The sequence below is a fragment of the Trichechus manatus genome, unplaced genomic scaffold (genome assembly GCF_000243295.1).
Source record: "Trichechus manatus latirostris isolate Lorelei unplaced genomic scaffold, TriManLat1.0 scaffold00013, whole genome shotgun sequence".
NCBI classification, from domain to species: Eukaryota; Metazoa; Chordata; class Mammalia; order Sirenia; family Trichechidae; genus Trichechus; species Trichechus manatus.
Genome location: NW_004443949.1, coordinates 9,898,539 through 9,911,830, shown reverse-complemented (window position 1 = coordinate 9,911,830; position 13,292 = coordinate 9,898,539). Strand labels below are relative to the sequence as shown.

Sequence of the window (13,292 nt, the reverse complement as noted above, 5' to 3'; positions counted from 1 at the left end):
AAGTTGGCTAATTTGTGCAAGTTAAAATCTCCTGCTGTATAAAATGGAAATACTAAAAACCCGATTACACTATTGTTAGAAAGAGTATATGAGATGATGCATATAGAGTACCTGATATTGTAATATAAGCTCAGCAACTGTTAGTTTTTTTAACTTTTTCACTGAAAAATATCGTCTTTGCTTGCCATTTTTATAACAAATAAAGTTATAGAATCTAACATAGAATTTATTTTTATATGTGATTAATTATAAAAGTAGGTATAAATGTCATAATCCTTTATTTAGCTGAAGTATGTTATACTTCATTTTACTTACTGTCTCCTAAGATTTTATTAAGGACATCTATGATTCAACATACCTTTTATAACTGAATTTTCCATGGTAGATACAGTGTTATGTTTTCTTTTACATTATGTATTCAAATTAGAGTTTTGATATTCTTAGGTGTGCTTTGTGTGTGTGTGTGTGTGCGCGTGATTCTTTAGTCGTTTTTGTTTACAACTGAAACTCTGGGAATTCAAAATTAACATCCTTGCCTGTGAGCTTCTTATATACACCAGAAAAAGTTTCATCCTTGTGTTCTACATTGTTCTGCTGTGTTTTGCCCAAATGAATCTTTATAAGCCAGGTGCCATCCGGGTTTACGCGGATTCTTTTGTCCATAGTTTGACTGGGGAAGACCAAGTCTTCAAGGATTGCATCGTGCACGACTTTCAGAGTATGGCTCCTGCAATACTTCTGCTCATTTTTTATACAGCTTTTTCCAGTTGGTTTAGGCCGAATTCTCCTCTGAACAATAAAGACAATGTGCTTTCCACTCAACTTTTTCTCCAGTTCATGTACTAGCCTGACTTGGATTTTCTGGAAAGACTTCAGCTGAGGAAGGAGAACAAAGATTATAATCGCTGTCAGACCACCACCAACTTCATTTTCCTTGGCTGTGGTTCTATTCAACTGCCTCACCTGCGGTCCAAGTTCATCTCCAATTCAAGTAGCGCTTGAGAAATGCCAGGCTAGAATTCATCAGGCTTTTCACCATTGGACTTCACAATCTTTGCACTTGATCTGAACGTGGACTTTTCTTTGCACAGGACTGGCACAGGAAGGGTCTTAGATGTGCTTTTGAAAGCCAAGGGGAAAAAAATCTTGCGTAAACTCATTATTTCTATTTCTTCTATGTATCTTATGTATCATGGTCATATGAATTAGGAACTTAATAAATGAACTGAATAAATATCTGTTTGGTTTTAAAATCATGGATGTGAAAAGTGGGTGAATGAGCGGAAGATCCCCAGATCCTAAGAAATGATAGTCTTGAGTAAAAGTAAAAACGAAGCTGTCTTTGCACTTGCACCATTTTCTTCACATCTAGAGGGTTTTCTGGGGATTCTGCTGTTGGATAAGCGCCCAGGTCACTCCTGGCGGCTGCCCCATGACAGGGGCAGCAGCTGGTTCATATGCTTGTATATTATCTTCCAGACGGAGTGAAAAGATGAAGTGATTATGAATTATCATAGAAAATTAAGTTTCAACTTTCCACGACATGATGAAAACAAACTCCAAACCACGGTGTTTCTTAATTAAAATGATTAAGGATTTGTCTTTCATTTGAGATCAATGATGCATATATATTTAAAGAAAACCCCAAATCCTGTTGCTATACACTTTTTAAAAAAAATTATTTATTCAGTGCTATGAAATTCAGTTGAGCTCCCTGTCAGTTCTTCTGAAGATATGACAGATGTCCATTCATGATTCCCTCTGTTTTTGACTGGACACAAAATTTACTGCCTGAAATCTTCCCTGAAAAGGAGAAGATTGCCTCCGATTCTCTCACTGCATAACTACTTGCTTACAGTCTTGATTATTACACACCTGTACAGAATTTTTCAATAAATATGTAAACATATCATTGAATGGAAGCAGGGAAATTGCAAATGCATATTAGCTTTACAATTTTTTAAATAGCTTATCATTCTATTCAAAGTTTTATTCACTAAGTTTGATTCAATAAGACAAGGACTATTTAATATGTATCCAGTGCTAGAATAGGTACTTTGGAGCAAAAGTCAGATAAAGCACTTGCAGAAATTCACTATTTTTGGAAGTAAAACATGCAAACATAATACAAGACAACACCAATTATGAGATAGAATATGAGCAAGAGCCACGTTATTGTTGTTGTTATTAGGTGCCATCAGTCTGTTCTGACTCATGGTGACCCTATGTACAACCGAACGAAAACACTACCAAGTCCTGTGCCATCCTCACAATTGTTGCTATGTTTGAGCCCATTGTTGCAGGCACTGTGCCAATCTATCTTTAGTTTTATTTGACTGAGTCACATTTTTCATTCATTTATTGCCTGACTTCTATGAGAAGTCATAAAATATGTGTTCCAAAAACTTTAAAAAATAAACATCTCTCTTGTGAGTATGCAATTTTAAAAAATCACCCATTCAATACCTAATATATGAAAAACTTGTTGTTGTTAGGTGCCATCCAGTCTGCTCTGACTCATAGTGACCCTACGTATAACAGAAGAAAACCTCCGCGGCCCTGCACCATCCTCACAATGGTTGCTATGTTTGAGCCATTGTAGAGCTACTGTCTCAATCCATATCGTTGAGAGTCTTCGTCTTTTTCACTAACCTTTTGCATTACCAAGCATGATGTCCTTCTCCAGAGACTGGAACGTGAAAGACTAGGTGCAGCGAACATAAAGATAAATAAGACAAAATTTCTCCCTCTCAGAACTTGTGGTCTGATTGCTGAAAAAGCTATATAAATTAGTAGGCTTAGTGCTAGTGCTAAAAATAAAAATATTTAATATTATACATGTAAATGTGTATACATATTCTTGTAACTATTATATGTAAATATCACACATATATTTACATATGTATGTGTCACATAAATTATGGCTACGTTGTCTCAGATTTCCTAACTACGTAACTAGTTGCTGAGAGTCATGATTTTAACAACACATGGAGTCACCATGAGCCAGAATTGACTCAATGGTAACCAACGATAACCCAGAATTTTCTCAATAATGGCTTTAAAAATGTCACTGAATGGAACAGGGACCTTACAAATGCACATTAGCTTGTTCAGGTCACTTGCTTATGATTAGGGCATTCTTATCTTGTTGACCAGATTCCAAAGGCATATAACATGACACAGGAGAAATAAAATTAGTATTCTATTCTATTTCATTTTAATTTTTACATAAAAACCTATGACCGAGTTTCATAAGCAGGGCAGGGGTTACTTACTCTAACTATGGTGGATATTCCTGGTGAAAAATAACCCTCAGTTACAAAGATAATTTCAGACCACCATTCTTTTAAAAGCATTTAGGATTTCCAATTCAAGTGAAAACAATGCTTGCTGTTCTTACATATATGTTTACATATGTACATACATTTTATACCATTACCACCAAGCAGTGACATACTCATTGTATAAAATTACATGCAATTCAAAGACCTTTGTTTGGTAAACTTAGCTAGCATTGGTTTCATGAAAGATAATATCTGCTAATTATTTCTGTTCTTAATTTTGTTTCAATTTCATTAAATTTGTTTTGATCTTTCATGAAGTCTTAAACTGGACCCTCAGTGTATGTATTTCATTAACTTTTGACTTCAGCAATATTTATTAACTGCACACTTTAATTTTATTCTGTTTACACTGTTTTTCATATTTAAAAATATTTGTTTAAATCTCAAATTTAAAAATCGGAAATTAAGCAGTAGTGTGATGTCCACTTAATTTAGACAAGGCTAGCACTCTTTACTCCCCTCTAATACCTGTAAAGACCTGGAGATAGAAAACAAAAGGGAAGAACACACTCAGCATTTCTCAAGCTAAAAGAACAGGGAAAAAAATTCAAGTCTCGAGTTGTAATATGGAAGAATTCTACTGGGAAAATATTAAACGACACAGGAAGCATCAAAAGAAGATGGAAGGAATACACAGAATCACTATACCAAAAAGAACTGATAGACGTTCAACCATCTGAGGAGGTGGCATATGATCAGGAACCAATGTTACTGAAGGAAGAGGTCTAAACTTCATTGAAGGCACTAGAGAGAAACAAGGCTTCAGGAATTGACGGAATATCAATTGAGATGTTTCAACAAACAGATACAGCACTGGAAGTGCTCACTCTTCTATGCCAAGAAATTTGGAAGACAGCTACCTGGCCATCCGACTGGATGAGATCCATATTTATGCCTATTCCCAAGAAAGACGATCCAACCGAATATGGATATTATTGAACAATATCATTAATATCACATGCAAGTAAAATTTTGCTGAAGATCATTCAAAAGTGGCTTCAGCAGTATATCGACAGGAAACTGCCAGAAATTCAGGCCAGATTTAGAAGAGGAAGTGGAACCCGGGCTATCATTGCTTATGTCAGATGGATCCTGGCTGAAAGCAGAGAACACCAGAAAGATGTTTACCTGTGTTTTATTGACTATGCAAAGACATTTGACTGTGTGGATCATAATAAATTATGGATAACATTGCAAAGAATTGGAATTCCAGAACACTTAATTGTGCTCATGAGGAACCTGCACATAGATCAAGAGGCAGTCATTGGAACAGAACAAGGGGATACTTCATGGTTTAAAGTCAGGAAAAAATACGGTTGTATTCTTCCACCATATTTATTCAATCTGTATGCTAAGCATATAATGTGAGAAAGTGGATTCTATAAAGAAGAACTGGGCATCAGGATTGGAAGAAGACTCATTAAGAATCTGCGTTATGCAGATGATACAACCTTGCCTGCTGGAAGTGAAGAGGACTTGAAGCATTTGCTGATGAACATCAAAGACCACAGTCTTTAGTATGGATTACGCATCAACATAAAGAAAACAAAAATCTTCACAAACGGGCCAATAAGCAACATCATGATAAACGGGGAGAAGATTGAAGTTGTCAAGGATTTCATTTTACTTGGATCCACAATCAACACCCATGAAAGCAGCAGTCATGAAATCAAGCAACATATTGCGTTGGGCAAATCTGCTGCAAAAGACCTCTTTAGGGTGTTAAAAGGCAAAGATGTCACCTTGAAGACTAAGTTGCGCGTGGCCCAAGCCATGATGTTTTCAATCGTCTCATATGCATGCGAAAGCTGGACGATGAATTGGGAAGATCAAAGAAGAATTGATGCGTTTGAATTATGGTGTTGGTGACAAATATTGAATATGCCACGGACTGCCAAAAGAATGAACAAATATATCTTGGAAGAAGTACAACCAGAATGCTCTTTAGAAGCAAGGATGGCAAGACTATGTCTCACATACTTTGGACATGTTATCAGGAGGGATCAGTCCATGAAGAAGGACATCATGCTTGGTAAATTAGAAGGTCAGCAAAAAAGAGGAAGACCCTCAACCAGATGGATTGACACAGTGGCTGCAACAATGGGCTGAAGCATAACAACAACTGTAAGGATGGTGCAGGACAGGGCAGTGTTTTGTTTTGTTGGACATAGGCTCGCTATGGGTCGGCACTGACTTGATGACACCTAACAACAATACCTGAACACACTTGTAAAATAAAATTAGTGATTTAACATTGATATTATAGAATTAATTATTTTATATTTTTTTTAACTTCTTTTCCAAGAAAACAAAAATCTCTTCAATTCAGTTTTTATACTTTTAAGAGTAATTCTTTAGTTTTAATTAATATTATTTCACCTCATTATTTTAATATAATAACTGCTCTATTCCATACTTCTTATTTTTGTTTCTTTTTTTGGTAGACTTGGGTACAGAAATTTTCTTTTTTCTATGAAAAGTGGAAAAGAAACACACATAAAGCTACAAAGAATATAATATCAAACATACACATTTATATAGAATGTTAAAAGTATAAGTAGGTTGTATGATTTCTGACACGTTATTTAGTTAAGAATTTATTTCTAATATGCAAGAAAGAATCCTTTGGCTGGATATGAAGTTCTTAATCTCTATAGAAAATTACTTAGTGTGTATGTGCCGTTCATTTTTATTGCTTTCAATTAACTTATTTTGTTTTCCTCTATGCTTGTAGAATGATTAACTTCTATGATTTTGCAAGTCCAAAATATTTGCCATGATCTATCTAGTTATGGGATTAGTTTTCAGCCGTGCTTCCTGAAATGAAGTACTCTTCTCACTCTACATCCGCTTTCCTTTCTTTCTTTAGGAAATACTCTTTTCATAATATATCTGATAATTTCATTTTCAATTTTTCTCTGACCTCTTCTTGAAGAAAAGAAACGCCTAGGTGGCACAGATGGTTAAGTACTCAACTAGTAACTGAAAGGTTGGTGGTTTGAATCCATCCAGAGGCACCTCGGAAGGAAGCCCTTGCAGTCTACTTCTGAAAGGTCACAGCCATTAAAAGGCCTGTGGTGCACAGTTATACTCTGAAACCCATGGGGTCCTTATGAGTTGGAATCAACTCAGTGGCAACTGGTTCTTCTTAAGGAACAACATTATTTCTATATTGGATACACATTCTCTCTGGTATATAACAAAACAAACAAACAAACTTGTTGCCCTTGAGTCAGTTTCGACTCATAGCGATGCTATAAGGGCAGAGTAGAACTGCCCCATAGGGTTTCTAAGGAGCAACTGGTGATTCAAACTGCCAAGCTTTTGGTTAGCAGCCAAGCTCTTAACCACTGCACCATAGTATGTATTTTATTCTTTATTTGTCTGTACTAAACAGTGAAACCTTCACATGGTTAGGTAATTAAGCATACATTCTATTATCTTCAGTTTCTAATGTGGATTCTAAAACTTTATATTTTTGTTTTATTGAAACCTTACTATCTTACTGGTATTTCCTTGTAACCTACTGAATACTAGTCTCATGCCTGCTTCTTCCCTTTTGCTTATTTTTCATTGGAATCATTTCTTGAATTCTGCTGTGTACGCCCTACCACGCATCAGCCAGTTTTTCAACTGTGATATTTTACATATTGCTATGAAGCTCTGGTTGTGCCATGGTTAAGAACTACAGCTTCTAACCAAAAGGTTGGCAGCTGGTCCTTGGAAACACTATTGGGCAGTACTACTCTGTCCTACAGTGTCTCTATGAGTCAGAATCAACACAGTGGCAATGGATTTGGTTTTGGTTTGAGGATGTTGAAGGCTTTGCTACTGGTATTTCAAATATCGGTAGGATCACCAATGGTGGACAGGTTTCAGTGGAGCTTTCAGACTAGGACAGACTAGGAAGAAGGTCCTGGCCATCTACTTCCAAAAATTAGTCAATGGAAACTCCATGGATCACAACAGAATATTGTCCAATATAGCACTGGAAGATGAGCTTTCTTGGTTGAAAGGTACTAAAAACGCACAGTGGCTGCAACAATGGACTTGAGCATAATAATGATCGTGAAGATGGCACAGGACCAGTAAACATTTTGTTCTGTTGTTCATAGGGTCACCATGAGTTGGAGCTGACTTGAAGGCAACTAGCAGTAACAACAACATTATGTATACCAGACAATGTCCTCTATTAGGACATTTGGTGTGTATTTGTCTATTATCTCTCCTCTAGATTTTGTTATATTTATGAGGTACAAAACAAAACAAAAAGCATTTTCATCATATGTGGGAAGACATGCAAAAGTAGTGTCATCTGAGAATCAGTTCCATATATATTTTATCTTTTTTTAATGGATATGCAGTTACAAGCATCTAAAATTGTTTTTTGCCTAATTCTCTTTTTAGTGGATTTTGTGATTAAAAATATTTGTCTGGAAATTAATCTTGTTGGTTGTATGCACTGATGTATCCCATTGTCACAGGTCACTACTGAACTCTGTATAATCAAGACTGTAAATAATGAAATAGTATAATAAATGAAAAAGATGACATAATTATATAAATTACATATTTTACAGATCTACAGGCCAATTCAAAGTGTACTGATGTACTTGTTTAATGAGAACATTTATGTGAAAGAAGATTCCTTTCTCACCGCATGTAATTCTCATTGAAATTGCCTTCTACAAGTTAGCATATATTTGACAAAGTATTTAAAAGCATATGTGACATACAAATGTTAGATATTGTTATTTTGCTTACTTTCTCTGGAACATGGAATAAGACCATCCAGTATGATTTGCATTTAACTTAAGTTATGATAACTTTTTTTTAATACTTAAACACAAGGGAATAAAAAAGTGAAATATACCTTCATTTTCCTATCGTCATTATGAATGTTCTGGGAACTTTTACTGCCAGAATGTTTACTAGAAAACCAATCAGATGATTTAGTTCTACTCCAGGTTATACTACTTACTAATTTATTCAGCAAATTATTTAACGATAAGAAATTTCTTTTTGTTCCTCAGAGACTTACCATATTTTTACACAAATAACACTCACGTTCTATGTTTATTTGCCAACTGCGCCCTACCCCCCTTTCAGAAGCATGCTATGCTAACTTTTTTATAGTAACATGTAAAAAAAATTGGCATAGCAGCTGTTAGGAAAACACCTCGTGCAGGGAGGACATGGTTGGCAAACTAAAGTAGAAGGTGCCTATTATTTGTGTAAAAATACGGTATATAATTTCAGAGTTAATAGAGACTTTAATAACATAATCTATCATCGATTTGCAAATGAAGTAACCACCACACCGAAGGCTAAAATAGGTTAATCCAATGTGACAGAGTTAGTATTTACAGAGCCAAGGCAACCCCAGCCCTTCAATTTATGCATGGTGCACTGTGTACTGTTCACTGTTTCATGGCTTGAGGTGAAATATAGAAAAAAAAATCAAAGCCATAACGTACTATATAATTTGAAGTTTTTTTGTATAAATGTTGATAATAATTTGATATTTCAATAGAGAGTTTCACACCTTCATAGCATTTCTTTAGTATTTGTAGTAATTCTGATCAATCCTAGTTAAATGAATGCTCAATAAATATTTTCTTATTATAAAAATGCATGCAAGTTTTGGAGAAGAATTTGATATCATCGAATAGTAAAACAACCCTATACGACAAAAGCAACAATAATATCAAGGTCATCCTGTCATCATGGATACTTTTCATTTATTGTATGGGCAGTAATATCCATTGATTAATGATAATCGTAAAAAGTCATCTACAACTCCCTAGGAAAGATTCCTACAGCCACCCACACGGAAGTAGCAAAAAAAGAAAAGAAAAAGAAACAACCCTAACATTTCTATGTATAATGAGAAACACTAAATATATTTAAAATTCCCACAACCATACTTAAAAATGAATGAGAGTAAAATGGATTGTAAATTACTGATGGATAGGGCTCATTTTGAAGATGATCCTTCATATTTTCAATGCCTATTTAAAACTTTTATGGAAATCTACAGGCTGAATATCCAGCTATAAATATCACTTACGACTCACGTGAGGTGGCAAATGCTGATCCCATTTTTTTAAATTGTCTTTTAACAAGCAACTTCTTTTTCTGTTGGAAAAGCATCTTCTTCTGCCTTGTATTCTGTATGTTTCCTTTCCTTCTTTATACATTTTTCAACAAGAGTGACCCAGATGTGAAAGTTTTAACAACATTTATATATGTACATATATATCAGCATAAATTAATGTTCTAATTGATATATGGTGTTTACCTACTCTTCTTTGATTTCAATGTATTCTGTAAAAATCAGTTTCTTATCTAGGCAAAGAGACTGTTAATAATTCAGGTTTATAATCTGTTAGGGCTGATCATAATGGACATATCATACTTGTGTGTGTGATTTATCAATGTTTTGAAAGTACGTATTCTAGCCCCAAATTTTGAATTATTTAAACCATTTCCTAAGTGTAACAAACTAAGAAAGCAAAGTTTCCTGGCAGGATTTATAAATTTAAAAACATGCAAACAAAAAAAGAATTGACAGTTTTACAGGAGGTTTGAAAAAAGTACTTTCAATGAAAAACTTAATGCTACTACTACTTACCACAGCGACGTAGGTTCCATCGCTAATTCTTACGCCAATTGACTTTTTCTAAATGCTACTAGAGCTTCGGAAAGTGTTCAGTGCCCTTTTATGTTTAGAATGGTTGTAGAACGCAAAACTGAAAAAGGCCATTCATTGCATTGTTTGAAAAAAAATAAAAGGAAAACAGAAATTAAAAGCATAGAATTCCTAACCTGTGGTAAATAAGATTTTTGGCTTCAACTATTTTCATTTCTCTCTCTCCAGTCTTTAACCCAACCCATCCCAGTTCCCTGCCAGATTAACAGAAAATGTTATGTTCTTTGTTGCTTTTGGGAAGAGGGTTGTCTTTCCCAAATACATTCCTGTACAACAAAATAGATCTTACCATTCATTTACTAGATATTTATTGCATACTTTTTATGTGCAATAATAGGGACTAGATTAATATTAAAGTTAATTAACAAGAATAACGAAACATGCAAGGTCATGTAATACCATCTAGACATCAATTAAATACAAACATGCATATAAAAGTATAACTGTGAAATGACTTTGAAAGAGAGGTCAATATTTTTATACCAGTTTTTGAACAAACTTGGTATTTTTATTTGAACAAATTAAGGAATCAAGAAAAAAGTCTTTCCTAAAGAGGTAAAAACTGAGCAGAGTTCTGAAACCAAAATAAAAAAAAAAAAAAGCCCATTGCCACTGAGTCAATTCCAATTCATAGCAACACTAGGACAGAGTAGAACTGCCCCATAGGATTTCCAAGGAGCAGCTTGCGGATTTGAGCTACTGACCTTTTGGCTAGCAACCAAGATCTTAACCACTGTGCCACCAGGGATCCTCTGAAACCAAAGTAAAAGTTAAATAGGTAACGATAAACGTAGGGATTAGCTGGGGTGGGAAGCCAGGAAACAGTTATGCATTCAAAAAAAACCATTGCCATCAAGTGGAATCGGACTTACAGCGACACTATAGGACAGAGTAGAACTGCCCCATAGGGTTTCCAAGGAGCCCCTGGTAGATATGAACTGGCAGCCTTTTGGTTAGCAGCTGTAACTCTTAACCATTACGCCACCAGGGTTTCCAGTTAGGTACCAGTACCCCTCTATCTTCTATTCCCATGGCTCCCTTTTGGTAGAAGATTCCAGTTTATGAAAGCTTACAGAATATATTAGTGAGATTTTTCTATCAAATTTTTTGCAGGTATTGTCACTGACACTTTTATTAATAAGCAAGAGAGAAAGAAAGAGAGAATTTGCAAACTTCAAATGTAAATTAATACTTTTTTTGGGAAATATTTCTTGACAGTTATTACTGATACTAAATGTTGCTTCTGGTATAACATGTTGAATAAATAATTGGCATAAATTTGTAATTTTTCTAGCATTTTGTCTTTGACATGATCTAAATTGAAAATCAAAAGGTAAAAGTTGTTTAAAAAATTTGATTAGTTATATCTAATTAAAATACAACATCCTCAGTTGAACTAGATTACTCCACAGATGTGGATTGCATTTTTCTTTCTGCAGAGTCGCTCTCTTACACACAGGTTTTATTAAGTATCAGGAGAAAAAAAAGTGTATTCAGGTACATAGACTATAGCTAGAATAGGAGTCATCAAAAAAAATAATTCCTTACTTTCTCTAAAAGTTTCTTAGCAACTTATATACATATTCTTCTTATACAGTAATAAACCACTTGGGACATGAACAGAGAACTTCAGTACCAAGTTTCTTAGAAATAGCTTCTCTGCATTATAGTTGAAATTGTTAAGATCTGTTTTATCATGAACAGTATGAAGATTAGTTAAGAGGGTAAATTATTTAAACTTTCAGAGCCTTTATATGCTCATCTAAAGAATAAAGAACACTTCATAATATTGAGGGAATGAGTAAATTATATAATTTATGTAAAAATCTTGGCATATGACCCAGAAATTCCTCTCCTAGGTATGTAATGACAAGAATTGAAAGCAGTAATTCAGGCACATGTACATCAATGTTCACTGCAGCGTTACTCACAACAGCCAAAGGTGGAAACAATTCAAGTGCCAATCAGTAGATGAATGGAAAAATAAAATGTTGTATATACATATAAAAGAGTAGTATTAAAATACAAAGAGAAATGAAGTTTTCTGATACATGCCACCACAGGAATGAATCTTGAAAACATTATGGTAAGTGAAATAAGCCATTTTTATGAAATATCTGGAATAGGCAAATCTATTGAGAAAAAAAGTAGTGGTTACTGGAGGTTGGAGCAGGGGAAAATGGGAATAAATATATTAAAGCAAGGAAAAAAGTCTTAAAATAGCATTTTTTGGCAAAAGTAAGTACTCATAATTTATAGCCCATACTATATTTATAATTGAATATATAAATAAATCATAATTTGTGATTGTATTATAATAATAACAATTGATATCATTAAACATGTATAATTAAAAGTAAAGGCCAGCATAATTCTTAATGATGAAATGTTAGAGAAATTCTAATTAATGTAAGAAAATCATAAGTCTTACCACTCTCAACATGGTAGTCTAATATTAATTTAGAAATATTAGGTAATGGAATTAGACCAGCAAAAGAAATTGTTGTTATTGTTAGGCACCTTTGAGTCAGTGCCGACTCATAGCAACTCCATGTACAACAGAAAGAAACACTACGTGGTCATGTGCCATCCTCACAATTGTTGTTATGTCTGAGCCCATTGTTGCAGCCACTGTGTCAATCCATCTCATTGAGGGTCTTCCTCTTTTTCACTGACCCTCTACTTTACCAGGCATGATATCCTTCTCCAGGCACTGGTCCCTGCTCGTAACATGTCCAAAGTATGTGAGATGAATTCTCACCATCCTTGCTGCTAAGGAGCATTCTGGCTGTACTTCTTCCAATACAGATTTGTACATTCTTTTGGCAGTCCGTAGCGTATTCAATATTCTTCGCCAACACTGTAATTCAAAGGCATCAATTCTTTGGTTGGGGCTTTGGGAAAATGTGGTCTCTTTATGACAGGGTTTCTAAAGCAGGATATTTGGACTCCTAGATCATCCCTATGACTTATCTTTCTCATGGTCAGATCTTGGCTAAGAGATGGAGAAAACAGTGCTGATATTACTGTTTGATTCCTTATATAGAGTTGCCCCCGAAGGCAAATGAACCTCAGACTGTCACATCTGTGGACTGGTATATATATATATATAGCATATTTTTTTCTTTCTTTCTGCATGAAATATCAGGTTGGTTTCTATTTCTTTTAAATGAAATTTTATTGAATATTACATATGGATTAGTAACAAACCCTATAATGCTACTTGTTTCAAGTCT

General features: G+C 34.6%; 1 pseudogene; it reads right to left on the bottom strand.

Annotated features, from left to right (window-relative positions):
• Positions 1–495: 495 nt before the first annotated feature.
• On the bottom strand, positions 496–9,998 carry LOC101342392 (40S ribosomal protein S7 pseudogene; annotated as a pseudogene).
• Between the last annotated feature and the right edge of the window lie 3,294 nt (positions 9,999–13,292).